Source organism: Trachemys scripta, chromosome 4 (genome assembly GCF_013100865.1).
Source record: "Trachemys scripta elegans isolate TJP31775 chromosome 4, CAS_Tse_1.0, whole genome shotgun sequence".
Lineage (NCBI taxonomy): Eukaryota > Metazoa > Chordata > Testudines > Emydidae > Trachemys > Trachemys scripta.
Genome location: NC_048301.1, coordinates 25,389,118 through 25,406,319, shown reverse-complemented (window position 1 = coordinate 25,406,319; position 17,202 = coordinate 25,389,118). Strand labels below are relative to the sequence as shown.

The following is a 17,202-nucleotide window of genomic DNA, read 5'->3' as shown; positions in this document are numbered from 1 at the left end:
TTATTAGGAATACACGTACAACTAGGGTAGGCTCTGTTTGTGTCCTTTAGATGGCTTTAAGGGCTGCAAAAGTCACAGAAGGCTTCGCCAGTTATTGCATGTCAGTGCCTGGTGTAAAAATATATTTTGTAGGACATCCTTAGTCACTGGCTGGGAACGAGGTGTAGAGCTGTGTCTGCAATGGGAAACAGAGAGATCATGGAATTCAAATCACCTTCCACACTGGTCCCATTAGTCCTCTTTGGATCCTAGTTCTCTTTTCCCCTGCAGGTCTGCAGGAGTTACCATAAAACCTTCGAGACTCTAAAAGAGAGATGGCAGCTGTGTCCTGCTGAAAGGTATTTGAGGAGGGATCAACCACTTGACCACTTGTGTGCGTTCATAATGCCTCTTCAATGCTTCCTCATGGGCATTCCCCAAAGCCTGCTGCAGCAAGGGTAGGATAATGAAGCAAACACATTCCCTCCTTTGGATACACATAGGCCTCTGCAGCTCTGGAGTCCTTCATGATCCAGAAGGAGTGATACACAGGCTGTGGGCCCTAACTACTAAAGCTATGCATCATGTAATGTCATCATAGTATTTTTATTTCAGATCTTTTGTTCCAAGGAGCTGGAGAATGTGGCTGTGATCCTGTTATTCACAGACACCAATGTAACATCCTGAAGTTTGTCCAGACTCTACAAAAGTGCAAGGGAAAGTTAAAAAAAAATCCCTATGATAATGACGTCTCGCATCACTGTTGGTGCAGAAGGAGTCAGCAAATAAACACATATGTGTGAGTTCAGAACAATGAAAGAACCACAAACACGGCTACATGTGAGACAGGCAAGATTGTCCATGACCATTGCAGGCTGTTGTATCCTTGCTTTGCGCTGTTCATGTTTTTCACAAAAGATGTTAATGTGCTTTGCTTCAAAGTGGTTAACAATGACACGACAAAGCAGCTGCTTGTAGCTTATAGGATGGTTTGGGTCAAGTAATAAATAAAGTTAAGTTGCGGCCTAAGTTAGCCCATGTGTACAGGAGTGTGGGAAATTGAAGTTTCTAGTGTGAGAAAAGTTAAAGATAAGTTGGAGACAGACTGTTATGGGAAAGGAAGAGTTAGCAAGGGCAAGATCCAGGGTTATGTTACCATTATGTTTTGATTATAACTGGTTTGAGCAAGGTTTTAATGAGTGTTTTTGAAAATTGTCAGTCTTTTATTAAAATGCTATATTGATAGTATGGTAAGGACATTGGTGCAGATGTTAATTTAAATAATGTGTAATGTAAAGAGCCAATAAGAAGGTGGCAGAAATATAATTATGGTAAAGGGCAGTTTAATGTTAATTAGTATTATAATGGAGTATAAAAGGAGTAGTTTTGTTAAATTGCAGGGGAGCTCCAATTAACACACAAAGGGTACCATTATCTTCCAGGATTATAAGGCCATACTTCATTCTGTTGTCACTAGTCTGATCATCCATTTATACCATTTAATCTTTGAGTGTGAGTATAAATGTAGTATTGTATAAGTAGTCAGTGCAGACCTGTTTCCTTAACTAATCATATTTTTCTCCTCTTGAAGTTTGGTTGTACCATTCAAAGTGTCACCTAGTGATCCTCTACTAAAGAAATTTTCTGTAACTGATCTAGAGACTCGAACCTGAAAACTAAGTTGGGTTTTATTGCACCCTTATCTTTCACAACTTAATATTAATTGTGAATATATCAACATAAAGGTTACAGAAGGTTACACGCTCTCTTGCTCTATCATGGGCTGTTGCTTTCCAGTCACTGGAATCAACCTGACATGCTTTCAAGTTTGACTTCAGTGTGTCTTTATGTAGTTTGTACTGACCACCAGGAGAACAGGTGCCTTGCTTTAGCTGACCATAAAATATGGATTTTGGTATTCCTGAGTTGACCATACGAACAAGATCCCCAGATCAGCTCACCTGAGCTTTTATGAGCAGGTTTTGAATGCCAGACATCCAACAACGATTAAGGGTTTCAATACTGGAAATCTCGTTTCAGCATTTGACTCTTCAAACAACAGACCAAAGACAGCACATATGGAACTGATCAAGTTTCCTAATGTGGCAGCGATATATTGTCCATGTCTCACAACCATATAGAAGAACAGGAGTACTTGTGGCACCTTAGAGACTAACAAATTTATTAGAGCATAAGCTTTCGTGGACTACAGCCCACTTCTTCGGATGCAGACTAACACGGCTGTTACTCTGAAACCATATAGAAGCATTGTAGGAACGATTGCCCAATAGACATTTAGCTTAGCACTTATTTTGGCACTCCTATCATTCCATAGGTAGTGTGACAACATTCCAAATGCAGAGAGTGTCTTGGCTATATGATAGCCTCATGTGGCATTCTGTGACAACATACTCATTAAGTAGCAAAACTTCTCCACAGACTTTAAAGGAGCATTGTTGATGTTAATAACCAGGTAGATGTGCAACTCCTAGCTCAGGTTGGTATAGTACTTCACTGTTCTTTAGGCTAATTGTGAAACCAAAACAACTGACAGCAGGAGGGAAGTGATCAGTTATAAATTGAAAGTCATCGAGTGAGCAACCAGTATCAGCAGATAAAAGCTCTTAGTGAGTAAATCTGCTGCTTTTGGGCAAGCAGGGAGGCATTGCAGATTAAATAGCTTCCCAATCAACGACATCAAAAGCTTCTATTTCAACTTTACATGCAGTGTTGATCACAGTTGTTGTAGGAGCAGCAAATTCAACACCATTAATCTGGGCTTGAATAGGGACTGGGAGTGGCTGGCTCACTACAGAAGCAGCTTTTCCTCTCCTGGAATTGACACCTCCTCATCTATTATTGGGAGTGGACTACAGCCACCCTGATTGAATTGGCCCTGTCAACACTGGTTCTCCACTTGTGAAGTAACTCCCTGCTCTCCATGTGTCAGTATATAATGCCTGCATCTGTAACTTTCACTCTATGCATCCGAAGAAGTGAGGTTTTTACTCACGAAAGCTTATGCCCAAATAAATCTGTTAGTCTTTAAGGTGCCACCAGACTCCTTGTTGTTTTAGGAGCAGCAGTGATCTGTATGCTCTGTATAACCTGTATGTTCAAAAGGTTTGTTACATCTTCCCCACTCCCCTTCTGTCTCTTCTCCCTCTGAATACCTGTGAAGTGGCTTTCCCCCTCTCCCTCCCTCTTGGAATGCTTGTGGAATGAATGGGCTGCTTGAACAGCTGGAAGATCAGAAGAGCTCCCAGGTAGAGACTGGGAATGGCTGAGTCATTACTCTACTTGAATCTATTTCCCTATCATAACTATCCTTACACCTCTTGTCAACTGTCTGTAATTGACCATCTTGATTATCACTACAAACGTTTTTTTTTCCTGCTGATAATAGGTCATCTTAATTAATTAGCCTCTCAGAGCTGGTATGGCATCTTCGCTGTATGTATATATGTATATATATATATATATATATATATATATATATATATATATATATATATATATATACTCTTATTATATGTTCCATTCTATGCATCTGATGAAGTGGGCTGTAGCCCACGAAAGCTTATGCTCAAATAAATTTGTTAAAGTCTCTAAGGTGCTACAAGTACTCCTGTTCTTTTTACAGGTAGACAAGATGTCTGGGACTCTAATTAGGCAGCGCTCACACACCCAATGCATGGACACTGTCCGAGGTGGAGTGTGACCAACCAGACATGGCCAAGTGATCTCTAGTTGCAGGCCATGAAGAGCAGGTCCTTAAAAGGGGAAGAGGTCATGTGCTCAGGAGTGCACTCACAAGACTGTACCTCCCGTAAAGGCCCTTCGCCTGGACTGCCTGGCCAGTGGTTTGCAGCATTGCATTCCATCGTGCCTCGGGAAGACTTACCTTAAAGACTTACCTTACCAAGAAAAGAACAGGAGTACTTGTGGCACATTAGAGACTAACAAATTTATTTCAGCATAAGCTTTCGTGGGCTACAGCTCACTTCTTCAGATGCACCATCCATTGCTGCGCTGTGGGACATTTACCTTGAAGGATCCTGACATCTCCAGTGCCATGCTTGTCCTGGGAGTGTGAGTATGTGAGTATGACCCCCCCCCCATTCTTTTGAGCTTAGTTATCAGAATAATAAACATGCTGCTTTCTGCCAAACTCTGGTGGGTCATTAGTCCTCCCTAAGCTTATTAGCTGGCCCAATTTCAGGTAGCAACAGTGAGCTCAGTTTTGAAGTCAAAACAGAAGTACGTCGGGATGTGTCATGTCTGCAACCTTCTTCAACATTGCTATCGACTGGGTAATGCAGCGTACAACAGAAGCCATGCCAAGAGACATTAAATGGACACTCTTCTCATCGCTTGAAGACCTGGACTTTGCAGATGATGTCGCTCTCCTATCACATACCCAACACCAAATACAAGAAAAAACAACTTGAGTCAATGCATTGAGCCAGCAAATCGGACTGAAAATCAACACAATAAGACAGATATCATGATCTTTAATATTGCCTCACCATCACCAGTACAGATAGAGGATTATGTTCTCACCAGTGTAGAAACATTCATATACTTTGGCAGCACCATCAGCCAGGACGGTGGAAAAAGCCAGGACATCCAGAACAAAATCAGTAAAGCCAGGAACACCTTCAGGAGCTTAAATACAGTCTGGATATCATCAAAATACAACACCAAAACCAAATTCAAGATTTATCAGAGCTGCGTACTTTCAACACTACTTTATAGTGCAGAATGCTGGGGAATGAGAAAGTATGACCTGTCCAAACTCTCTTTATTCCATACAACCTGCCTTAGAAAAATCCTTCATATATTTTGGCCCAGAACTATCTCAAACCAAGATCTATTGATACAGTACAGCCAAGAGGATCTGAGCACCATCATTGCCAGGAGGCGCTGGAGATAGATTGGTCATGTGCTTCGGATGGAAACTGATTCCATCTCCAGAGTAGCAATAAGATGGACACCTGAAGGGAAGCGAAAACGAGGCCATCCGAAAGCAACATGGCAAAGAGCTGTGGAAGCTGAGCTGAAAAACCTGGGGCTCAGCTGTGGAACCATTGAAAGATTTGCCAGAAACAGGCAGGAATGGAGGAGCTTCATCACTGCCCTAAATGCCAGAGGCTTAATAGGAACAGGACGATGATGATGATGAACAGTGCAGAACTGGATAAATACTATTTTATTTTTAAAGTACCCTACACCACCTGTGAGTTATCTGGTCTAGACACACGGATGTAAGAGGTGCTATGAGCCCTCTTCAAACTTCACCCCATCCTCAATGCAGGTCAACAAAAAGGGGAGTGAAGTGCACAGGGCTTTGGCTCCCACTATACAATGTGCCTGCCAGAAGAGAAGATCCAGCGTATGAGGTAATAATTTCCTGCTGGGATAGGCCACCAACAAATTATGTCCTGATACAGGGGTGAACAGGAAAGGAAATGTGGCTCAAAGAAATGTGTCCCTTTCCCTAGATGCCCCTGGAGGCATGTTGTAGTGCACCTCCCCGTAGTATGAGCTGTGTTGCTGTGGCCAATCTAGTACATGATAAACAGAGCTGGTGGGATTTTCTTTTTCCCCAACTGACAATTTGTCATTTTTAATAAAAAATCCTGAAACCTCAAAACCCCAAAACTTTTAAGTTTTCAGATTTTTGGTTTTCCAACAAAAAACAAACAAAGTATCATCAAGAAAAAGATACTTTTCACACACACAAATATCAATTTAATCAAAAACTCCATTTTACATAGACAGTTTCAGAGGATTTTTTTTTTTTGACCAGCCCTGTTAATAAAAATTGAGACAAATTGCAGCTGAGTTTAATAGAAAATGCTATCCCTTCTAGGTATTTTAAACCATCCTAAAGAACTCTACAGCTGGGTATAATTTTCAATAAAATTCTATAGGACTTTTCCATAAGAGATACCACTACCATGGGTTAAGAACCACTGATTTAGCTTAAAAGGATTTAGCTATAAAGTTATCAGGATCCAGGATATAATGAGGACTTTGTCCCTTTCTTCAGGACTGATCCCAAAGGATGCTCTGGCTGGATTATCTTCTATAAAGTGCTCGGTCACAAACACCCTGGGGAGAGTTCCTCTTTAAAAGGACAGCATCGTAATTTAATAAAAATCTAATCTATGGAGATCCATTACTATACAAGTGGGAATACCAAACCTAAATGGGCTACTAATATGGAAACTTTTATGAATTTCTTGCTGCACTCCTTCTATTACCACATTTATAAATGACCACATGGATTGTGCCATATCACCTACAGCCGTGAGATTATTTTATATGCCCCTGTGGGCTGCAGTCTTTAGATACAACAGAGGTGAGTGGAGGGGCTGGTTGCAGATTTTACTGGGAATTCCTACATTTTATGGGCTTGTATCTCAACCGTATCATTGTTTTAAAAATTGCTTTTCTGTTTAATAGTAGGAAAGCTCAACCTCAAAATAGTAAGAACTCATGTTTCCCTTTATTCAGCGCTGGATCAGTCTTGAACTGTAATGTAAAGAGATATTAGCTATGTGAGTTAAGATGCCATTAGCTAAACTATCCAGGAAGGGTAGCTTTGTCAATTGTCATTAACACATTTTTTATCCTGGTACTTTAGAGATCAGGAGTGTTAACCTGGAAATGGTGTTCTGATTTAAATCTCTTTAATGCTTTGATGGCTTGGTCATTCTTTCATGATATCCCATTGCTTATTTCAGAGATCAGAGTCCTGCCGTGGTTCAGCACCTGTAAATTGCCAGTATTCGTAACTCACTTAAGAAAGGGGGGAAAGATCCCTTCAATTGTTTCGTGAGTTAGTCAGATGTGTCATAAAACTGTCATCTTGGATTATTGCTTAAATGTTGGCTGCAGGCTGGAAACGGTATGTCCATGCAGCCCTCGCCCGGTTCAGGTGAGGTTTATAAAAGGGAAATTGTTGCTCTGCAGGGAGATATCTGTTAACCATATTCATTTGTAAAACTGGTTACATATTTTGGCACCAGCTTGTATAGTTTGACACTGGCAAAGCTTTTGACAAGATGAAGTGGATACACTGTGTTTATGTAAGGTTCTCATAAAGTGCAGATTCAGAGCAAACTTTATTAGCTAGATCTGAGCTCCATCTGTGTCAACCAGCAACTATTTCTGTAGGAAAGACCTCAGAGCTGCTGCCCTTTACCCTTTAACAAGATACAAAGCAGGGATGCTGGTGACATGGGACTCACAATTAGCAGAGCAGCATTCCAGCATCACATTCATTGTTCTGCTTTGTTATTCAGATGCCCTTCACCAAGCTACAAGGTTGTATAGGCCAGGTCCTGGTTAGTGCGGAGCTCTTCCTGAGAGATGTTAACACCCTCCACTTCCAGGAATAGCAATGGGAGCTCAGCGTGGCCAGAGCAATGTAGGAGGTGCTCAGCATCTCACTGAAGCAGGCTCTCTCTCTATCTGTGTGTGTGTGTGTGTGCGCACGCACACACGTGCAGGTGTGCGCATGTACTTGTTAACATGCCAAACTAGTTTTGAGTAGCTAATCCCAAAACAAAAATGTAATAGACAAATTACATATTTCATCATATACTCAAAGAATAATCATTGCTAATCTATGATAAAGCAGAGTTGAATATAGTTATAGTATATATTTTAAAGCACAATGTTGCCTACTTTTTAAAAAACTGCCATTAAAACCTAACTAATTTATCTAGGTATTTATACAACATTCATCACTGCAGTCTTCATCACCTTAGGAAATTTGGTAAGAGGGAAAAAAAGTAGGAGAAAATAGGACAATAGAGTAATCCCTCTGCAATTTGATTGCTTCTTATGGGGTACTGGATGTAGACTATCCCAGAATGTCACATAATTATTAGTGTATGTGGCTAGTTGCAAGGGTCCACCAACATGGAGTTCATCATAGGATCCTGGCCCAAGTTTGTAAGAAAAGAATAAGAAATAGGTGAGAGTGTAATTAACTTGCTGGCTCATTATTGGACGTTGCGCTAACACCCAGTGCAACATCTAGCCAGTCGGGGGCTCCAGAGTTTCTCCAATACAAGAAAGGGTAGTTTTGCCTTATGTCATCAGGGACCTGGCTCAGGTGGGAGGCAGAGGCAGTGTGTAGAGCTCTGCACAGATACAAAAAGGTGTATCTGCATCCGATCCATGATCTGCAAAAATTGTCTGTGGATTTTCAGGGCTCTAAACAGCTCCATAGGTCACTGCGCAAGAGTGATGCAGGGCTGTGTCAAGCCCACAACCGTCCCTCCAGCCCCACTTCTCCCCAGAGATCTCCTGCCCTGCCGCCCGCTCCGCCCCTGCCGTATCCCCTTCCCCGCTCGGGGCAGGGAGGCTACAATTCTGGGCCTTTCTATGCATCGCCGCCCTCTCCGTGGGGGGCTTGGACATCCCTACGCAGTTGCGGTGGCTCTAATGCACACAGCCATTGCTGCCTGCTCATTTAAAGAACCATCACACCTTCAAAATGGCGCCTGGTCACTCCATTCTGGGAGTTGTAGTTTACCTCCTCCTTCCAAGCAAGCTGGGGACTACAACTCCCAGAATGCCCAGCACACTGCTTCATGACTCAAGATTGCTGAGCTGGAGCCTGCAGGCTGGGTGATAGTCACTCCATTTGGGTGAATGTGTGCTGCAGAGCCCTGTGCGGATACAAATTATGTATCTGCATCCGAGCTGCGAGCTGCAAAAATGATCTGCAGATATCCACATCCAGAGATGTGGACATCCGCGGTTACAAAGCGGATACCCGCGGATTTGCAGGCCTCTAGCAGTGTATGATCAGGAGCAGCAAGCTGGAAGCAGCAACCTGGGAGCCAGACATGGAGGGAAAGCCCAATAGCAGACATGGAGGGAAGGTCTGAGAGCTGGGCTGAGACACACGCTGTTGCTGCCAGGGTCCAGCAGTACCCACAGCAGGATGAGAGCTAAGAGGGCAGTGCAGAAGGATTACCCTGGGACTAGACAGCCTCCAAAGCTGGCCTAGTTTCTGTTGTGTTTATCATTTTAGTTTATTACCATTAAAATCACTATGCCAAGGGTACATGCAACTTTTGTTCTGGCAGCCCTAACAAAATGTGCAAATGTTCTTAGAAACCTACTGATGGCTGAAGCCTAGTGCATGGATCACTTATAGCGCTTGCCTTCAAGCATGCAGTATACCCAGCACACTATCATTCACGTGGCGGACAATTGTATCATAATACATGCAGTTGACACCCTTATCATATCCCTCTGCCAATAAATTCAGGCACAGATCATTCCCTGTTATGGTAAAGCCCATGGGAGAGAACACAAGAGGAGGAAATCTTCGTAAAGATCCCCTCACAGTGTTCCTCCCTATCATTCCAATGAGGAACAAGGTATGTCTGTTGCTTTAATGGTCCTCAGGGTCCACCCATATATCTGGTAGATCTCTAGTGCCCTGCACAGGTTCCAAGGGATCCCCTGGAGGCCAGAGTGATCTTCATGGAGGCCTTATGGCCCTTACAATCATCCACCATTCCATATCAGTGCGGTAGAGCCATGCTACCAGCGACTTTCTCCAGCTGCATCTGTTCCTTGAATGGTCACCCTGAGGCAAAGGGGGCTCTATGGAAAATATAACGTAGCCCCAGGCTCTAGGGCCAGAAGTAAAAAGATCTGTGTCCCCGACCTGGCCTCAGCCTTGGTTCTCCTTCTCCTCCTTCTATCCCACCTAGTCTCAGTCCCATTCCCCACCCCATCCAGGCCATGACAACCCAGTTGTGTTTTCTGCTGATTAGGTGTAAGATACTTATTACAACCACTACTCTAGGATGGGATTTTATATATTATAATTCATTATGATTATTTTATAGCATGTGCTAGGTGCTTCATGAAAAACAAAGAATGACAGGGTTTCTAAAAGAATGGGGATAGGGTGGACAAAGGCAAAGGTTACAGCAATAAGATTGTGCAGTTATTCAGATGAAGCACATGTATGGCTGAGGAAAGGTGGTCCACTTAATTTTTGTATAAGTACAAATTAAAAAAGAAATAAGAAATAAGAGAGAGAGAGAGAGAGAGAGAGAGAGAGAAGATAGTGAATATTCTTGACTTACTATTGTGGGCATTGCAGAACAGGCGAGTTTTCAGGAAGGATTTAAATGTTATAAGGGTTTTAAATACTATATAGATCTTAAAGCTCTTAAGATCCTTTACCTCACCTCCTGATAATCCAGATGGGTGTTTATCCTACACAACTTGAAAGCTAAGTCTGCAACAAGTTTTAACAAATGAAAAGAATCTATTTTCTGCAGTCACTGAGGGTTTGATCCAATGTCCACTGAAGTCAGCAGGACTCTTTCCATTGAGTTCAATGGGCTTTGGATCAGTCCATAGAGAGATAACTCTAAACTGCAAGTGTGATACGTAAAAATGCCTTTTAAGTGCTCCTTGTAATCAGATAAAACCCTCTCATAAATGGCATCATTCAATGTACAGATTGTAGCAGATCATTGTAATTGTAAATGACGGCAGCAGGCTTAGAATCAACTATTAAAGTATTCATGTGGCAAAGCTGAAATAACTAAAGATTTTTCTGACTTTCCAGTATATATTTCATTTTTCATGGCTCCTTAACTCAGATATTAAAGTGGGCAATTTGGATTGAAACTTGGCATAGAAGTTTTCCGCCTATGAGCAAATATTTGTCATTTGGAAATTCTGCAGCTGTTGAGTAAAACTTGGCAAATCCTTTCAAAACTATATATAAGCCATGCATACTAGTAAAATATCTATGCAGAGCGTATGGGCACTAGAAAGTTTTCTAGAAGCCCAACCATCCGCCCCGTCCCTGTGCATAGGTACTTTTCAGAATGCCAGTCTGATGACTATGTATGTCTCAGATTTGAATAAGAATGTCACTTTAAAAGTTCCTTCCATAACAAGCAATGCCTGACGTTTTCTGCACATTGACACAATGCAGTATAACGCTTCCAATGGCGTTTTTATGAATAATAAACATACCGGCAAACACATTTTTAAAGAGCACATGCGCTTTTGAAATGTGGGCCACTGTGTTGATGCCAAATGAAAAAAAATAGTGAAAAATACAGCTATAGCTTAACAGACTCCATAATACTTAATATTATGACTACCCACGTATGGTTTGATCCTGAAAGTTGCCGAGCAACTTCTCGGGGTAAAAAGCACCGTCAATCCGTATTGAATGTATTGGGAGTTGAGGGTGTGCTACATGTTAGGGCTGCTCAGCACATCATGTAGGACTGAGTCCTCTGCAGACAGAATGATGGTGCTTAAAAATCAATAAATAATACCCCACAATGGAGCAGGAGAATTTTCAGCAAGAAAGCTGCTCAAAACCCAGTTAAAATTTCCAAACCATAATTTTCAGTGGAAGTCTTCATTCACCTCATACCACAATTATGAGGACTCACAGACCCAGTATGATATCAAAAGGAGTGAAGGAGCCTTGATAGTAGGACCTCATTGCCCCATGGATGTAATGTAGTGTCAGTGCAAGGATGTTTTGTTAACCCCATTGTTCATTAGTGACTGCAAGTGTCTAAAGGCAGCATATTAGCTCACATGGCAGACACACTACAATAAAAATTACCAGGTAATTTGGGGGCAGAGTGGCAGCCTTAACTTAAACTATCCATACTCATCAGTTCAGTTCCGTGAGAGTTTATTGACAGGACAAACTGGACATATGTTGCCAAAATTAAGACTGTCACAGACTCCTCAGATATCTGTTTGAGGCAGGCATAACCCACCCAGGACAGTTTCATCCCCTGTGTCCATATGTCACTATTGACCATTCCTGATTCAGTGGCATGTTTGCCATCTCTCTCCATATACTCAGTGCCAGGCATTTTTTTTTCTGCCCCCCCCCCCCCCCCCGCCTTATTATGATGGTAAGATGCGGTGAGGTGTTCATGTCGGTCTATATATATCCAGGTATTTTTATTACCTTCAGCACCATGTTTTCTGAGGGCCTAGACTGCAACAAATTCAACAGGTAAAGAGAGCTGAACAGTAAATACTGAAGGGGACTCTGCTATATCCATATGGCAAGTAGCATTGATTTTTGAAGCTCTATACATTAAAAATGAGCTTTAATTATGTGGTATATACCTAATTAAAATGTACTATAATTGTTGAAATATTTTACTGAAGTCATATTTTTTCAAGCGACAGGTTTACCAGATGATAAAACTTGTCTTGTGGTTCCCATGTGCTTGCCAAGAAGCTCTGAGCTAAGTACAGTGGGTGGGGTCAGTCGTGGACATTAAACTCCCTGTGAATGCCAGCATTCTTCACTAAGCTCTTGTTCTGAAGGCTTAAGTCAGGCTTCTTGCCAAACACTCAAGTCCAAGATAAATTGCCTATGTGGGCGTTTTGTGCACAAAGATGACTGAGGTTCAGTTTAGCTAGATGGATAAACCTTTTGAAATGTTGCTTGTTAGAACTGACTATATTATAGATCACAGTTAGTTGCTTATTGAAAAGAACTGTGAGAAGAATGTAAGTTACCCTCAAATCAGAGGCACCTAGGTAGAAGTACTCACAGCATTTTGCAAATATACTCTCACATATACTCACAAAGAATGCAACTGTTTATTAATGATGGACTTGTTTTAAAAAATGATCATACTGCAGTTATGTGGTTTTCAGACTTTATCTTGTTTCTTTTACTGACAAAATCAGTGCATAATATACGAGGAATTTGTAAGGAAGAATTCCTGAACCCTATACACCATGTTTTGATTTGTATCGAACAAGACTGTGTGTGTCAGGTGGTGGAGTTGGTGCTGGTGATTGGGGGTGAAATTTCCTCTTGGATGAAAGTGCCCCAGGGCAATGAGCCCTGAAAAGGCCCTATGCAACACTTAAGCCCCACTTAGGCCTCAGTTTAAGGACTTAAGTGCTCCATGAGGCCCTGTCCTGGACCTCAGCACTGGGGTACATTTTACTCTGGGTCAAGAGCTGAATCTTAAATGTATAAAATGTCACATCATCCTACATTACACCCTCTATGCAGAACAAAGCCAGGCTGTAGTTGAAACATGACACATTCCTGATTCCTCTTGTGCATACAAGTCTCTTAGCCCCTTCAGCACTTCCCTCAATTTGTTTTTCATCATTCTTTCATTACGGGGAAAAATTAATCTTTTCTAACCACCCAAAACTCTTTAAAGAACTTTGAAACCTGGGAAAGTACAATCCAGGATGTCACCTTGTACAGGAATTCAAGGGAAGGGGAAGTGTTTGTAAAATACAGTGTGTCTGCATCAAAGCCACTTCCCTAAGGCACTGGACTAAAATAAAAAGTTATTTTCCCCTGTAGGGACTAGATTTTTTCCTCCCTTTTTCTTACCTGTATGAATGAGTCTGTTCTTTTTTCTGAAGGGCTTATTCCGCCTCAGTTTAAAGACATTTGTTTTTAAATTGTGTTCTTGAAAGGTACTAACTTTAAAGACTGGCTTAACTACAAAACAGGAACAGCCTAGTGTGCTTCCATCCTGTCCTGTGAGGGCTAATTTTGTCCATTCCACCTAGGGTGACCAGATGTCCCAATTTTATAGGGACAGTCCCGATTTTGGGGTCTTTTTCTTATATAGGCTCCTATTACCTCCCCCCCCACCTCCTGTCCTGATTTTTCACATTTGCTGTCTGGTCACCCTAATTCCACCTTTGGCTTCTCTGCTGAGACCACCACAAGGTAAGTACCAAAGTTGGTGGTACAATCTATGATGTGAACATGTGTATCCTGGGAACTGGACTGAGACAACCAAATAATGTCACATAGGGTTCAAGATAACTATCAGATTGTATCAGCTGTTTATTGGTCATCTAGACTGGATTTGATCTAATAGCAACATAAATGAGGCAGGCAGAATCAGGCCTTTGAAGATTCATGTGGAATTAACAGCACCCTACTGGGTGTTATGAAAATTATGACAATGATTATGGTGTTTGTGGCACATTCCCACACTATTCATGGTATTCCACATTTGATATACATGCTAAAAATAGGAATACTGTGAATACCCCAGTAAAATTAATTAGCAATGCAGGTAAAATTACAGTATCAAGTATTTCAAAGGTGATCACAGTTGTAATATATTATGTTGCTCAGATGATATTAAAATTACACACACTGAACAGTGAGCATAAAACAAAATATTGAATAGCTGTTCATTCAGTGAACACCATCCATCCCATGCACTGAATGAGGCAGGGGTCCAGTGGAAAAAAAATAGTATTGGATCATGTAATTAAAGACCATATCCCAAGGCATGCATACAAGAAGGGGTGAATTAAGGCTGCAAAAGTCACCCTCATTCTGGAATATCTTAACTTTTGAATTATGCAAGATTTGCAAACTTAATATCGTTCTTTTTAATATAGGAAATTACATATGTAAACTAGGTTTTTTTTAAAAACCTGAAACAACAAATTCCATTCCATGGCATCCATATTGGGCTGTAATGTATAATATATAAAAGTTAATACAGTGAAATGACAATCAAACTTTTTAAAAAGAAAGTACTCAAAATACCTTAGAAGTATCATAACATTGAAAAAGGGATCCCATAGTTGTTATGGCAACTGTTAGATTTTGTACTGAATTACAAAGTAAACATATTAAAATAACAACAAAGTCGTGAAAACGTTATAGTCTGCAGATGTCAACTGCACATAGGTCTACACAACTTTTCTTTCAAAACCATAATTTTTTTCTATAAAAACCCTCTTAGCACCTGCCCCTGCCCCTCTTGGAGCTGTGTAACCTGTGTAACCTGCCCCTCTTGGAGTAGGTAACACTGGGGCAATTTACACAGTGAGACAGAAGCTCGGCATTCAGAGAGGCCTGATCTGGCATTTGCTGAAGTCAACTTCAGTTCAGTTCAGTGAGATTTTACTGGCATGACAAGCTATACAAGTGTTGCCAAAGTATAAAAGAAACAGACAGACCCTCAGGTACCTATCAAAAGTAAGTAAGAGCCATCCATGGTTGGATTGCACATTGTTTGGGGTTTGATCCCCTTTATCCATTTCTCATTACTGCCCATTGCTGGAGGTAGGTTGTTACAGGCCTCTCTCCTTTCTGCCAGGGCAGAGCACAATTATTCCTCATTGCTTTTTGATGAGATGTCTTTTATAATTCCGGATAGTTTGAGGAAATCTTTCTTAAAGATCATTTAATTAAATTCTACGGGCACTGGATCAGATTGCCAAGAGGCAGGTGTGCTAATTTCTGATTGCAGAAAACTGAACATGCTTTCCCCGCCCCCTGCCCCACCCCTTCCCCGAGGCCCTGTCTTCCTCCCCCCTCCCTCTTCCCCCGCACTCACTCCACCCTCACTCATTTTCACTGGGCTGGGGCAGAGGGTTGTGGTGCAGGAGGCGGTGAGGGCTCTGGCTAGGGGTGTGGGGTCTGAGGTGGGGCCGGGGATGAGGGGTTTGTGGTGCAGGAGAAGGGTCCGGGCTTGAGGGTGGAGCTGAGGGGTTTGGAGTGTGGGAGGGGGGCTCTGGGCTGGAGCAGAGGGTTGGGGAGTAGGAGGTGAGGCTTCTGGCTGAGGGTACGGGCTCCAGGGGTACGGGGCTGAGGGTACGGGGCCAGAAATGTGGGGTTCAGGGTGCGGGAAGGGGCTCTGGGCTGGGGCAAGGGGTTGAGGCCTGGGGGGGGTGAGGGCTCCGGCTGGGGGGGGTGGACTCTGATGTGGGGCCAGGGATGATGGGTTTGGGGTGCAGAAAGTGACTCCGGGCTGGGAGGTTCATAATGTGGGAGAGGGTTCAGGGCTGGGGCAGGGTGTTGGGGCACATCGGGGGTATGGGATTCGGGCTCTTGGTGGCGCTTACCTCGGGCAGCTCCAGGAAATGGCGGCATGTCCCCCCTCTGGCTCCTAGGCACAGCGGTGGTCAGGTGGCTCGGCTCCGCACGCTGCCCTCGCCTGTAGGCGCTGCCCTCGGAGCTTTCATTGGCCATGGTTCTCAGCCAATGGGAGCTGCGGAGCCAGCACTCACCGTGGGGGCAGTGTGCAGAGCCTCCCTGGCTGCTCCTGTACCTAGGAGCCGGAAGGGGTACTTGCTGCTGCTTCACAGAGCCATGCGGAGCCAGGGTAGGCAGGGAGCCTGCCTTAGCCGTGCTACGCCGCCAACCAGACTTTTAACAGCCCGGTCAATGGTGCTGACCGGAGCTGACAGGGTCCCTTTTTAACCGGATGTTCCAGTCTAAAACCAAACGCCTGGCAACCCTAGTGCTAAAGTGAATTTAGTGACCAAAATGGGATTTACATTTTGTATTATCTGAGATCATTTCCCCAAATAGCCCAATACAATTTAACTAGTGTTTTTAAATAATGTGATTTTTTTTTGGTAGAGCTGTATACCATGTGGCCTACTGGGGAGGCCCAGCACCTGGAAGGCAGGATTCCAGTACTGGCTTTGACTCCTGATTTAGTGCCTGGCTTCCTGCTTAACTTCTCTTTGAACCAAGTCTTTGGGGCAGGAGCTATCTTTTTATTCGTGGCCCATAACTGGGGCTCGTAGGTGCTACCATAGTAGAAACTAATAATGAAATAGTCATAATAATCGGGGACCCTTTCACTGTGAAAATAAATTCATTAAGGTTTGTAAAACATTTTGAGATCTTTGTATGAAAGAGTCTAAAGAAGTACCAAAGTGAATGGTTGATACTTGTGCACAGTTTACAGGATTTATGTGTAAATTGAATCTGTGACAGCTGATAAATTGTACACAAATAGCATCTGATCCAGCTCCCGTGGAAGTCAGTGGAAAGACTCATTGGAAGATGGATCAGTCCCCTAATAATTAGAACTGGGAGAAGTAGGATATAAATATAATTTACTTTTATAAAACTTTTAATTGAGTTAATAAAATATCACTGCATGAAAATGCAAAGCTCATAAAAATCCACACCCTGCTTATATCGGCACTGCAATGGATTAAGATAATATACACAAGATTTGTATTACCATGCTAATACAATAGGGAAGTCTCCTGTCTCTCTTTCGAATAACACTTCATGCAAATTTCAAATGTTGACCATGACACCAGACCTTAAGAGGGCACTAAGTTGTGTTTCCCTATGCTTATGATATATTTGATTTCAATGCAAAACAGCAGACTCATCAAAAGCCCACATGCCAGCATTAAGTCATG

At 42.4% G+C, this 17,202-nt stretch overlaps 1 long non-coding RNA gene across 1 annotated transcript in view; it reads right to left on the bottom strand.

Moving 5' to 3' along the window:
• LOC117876120 overlaps positions 1–17,202 on the bottom strand; it is an 80,507-nt gene that overhangs the window by 15,529 nt on the left and 47,776 nt on the right. The gene's annotated exons all lie outside the window — the stretch shown is intronic.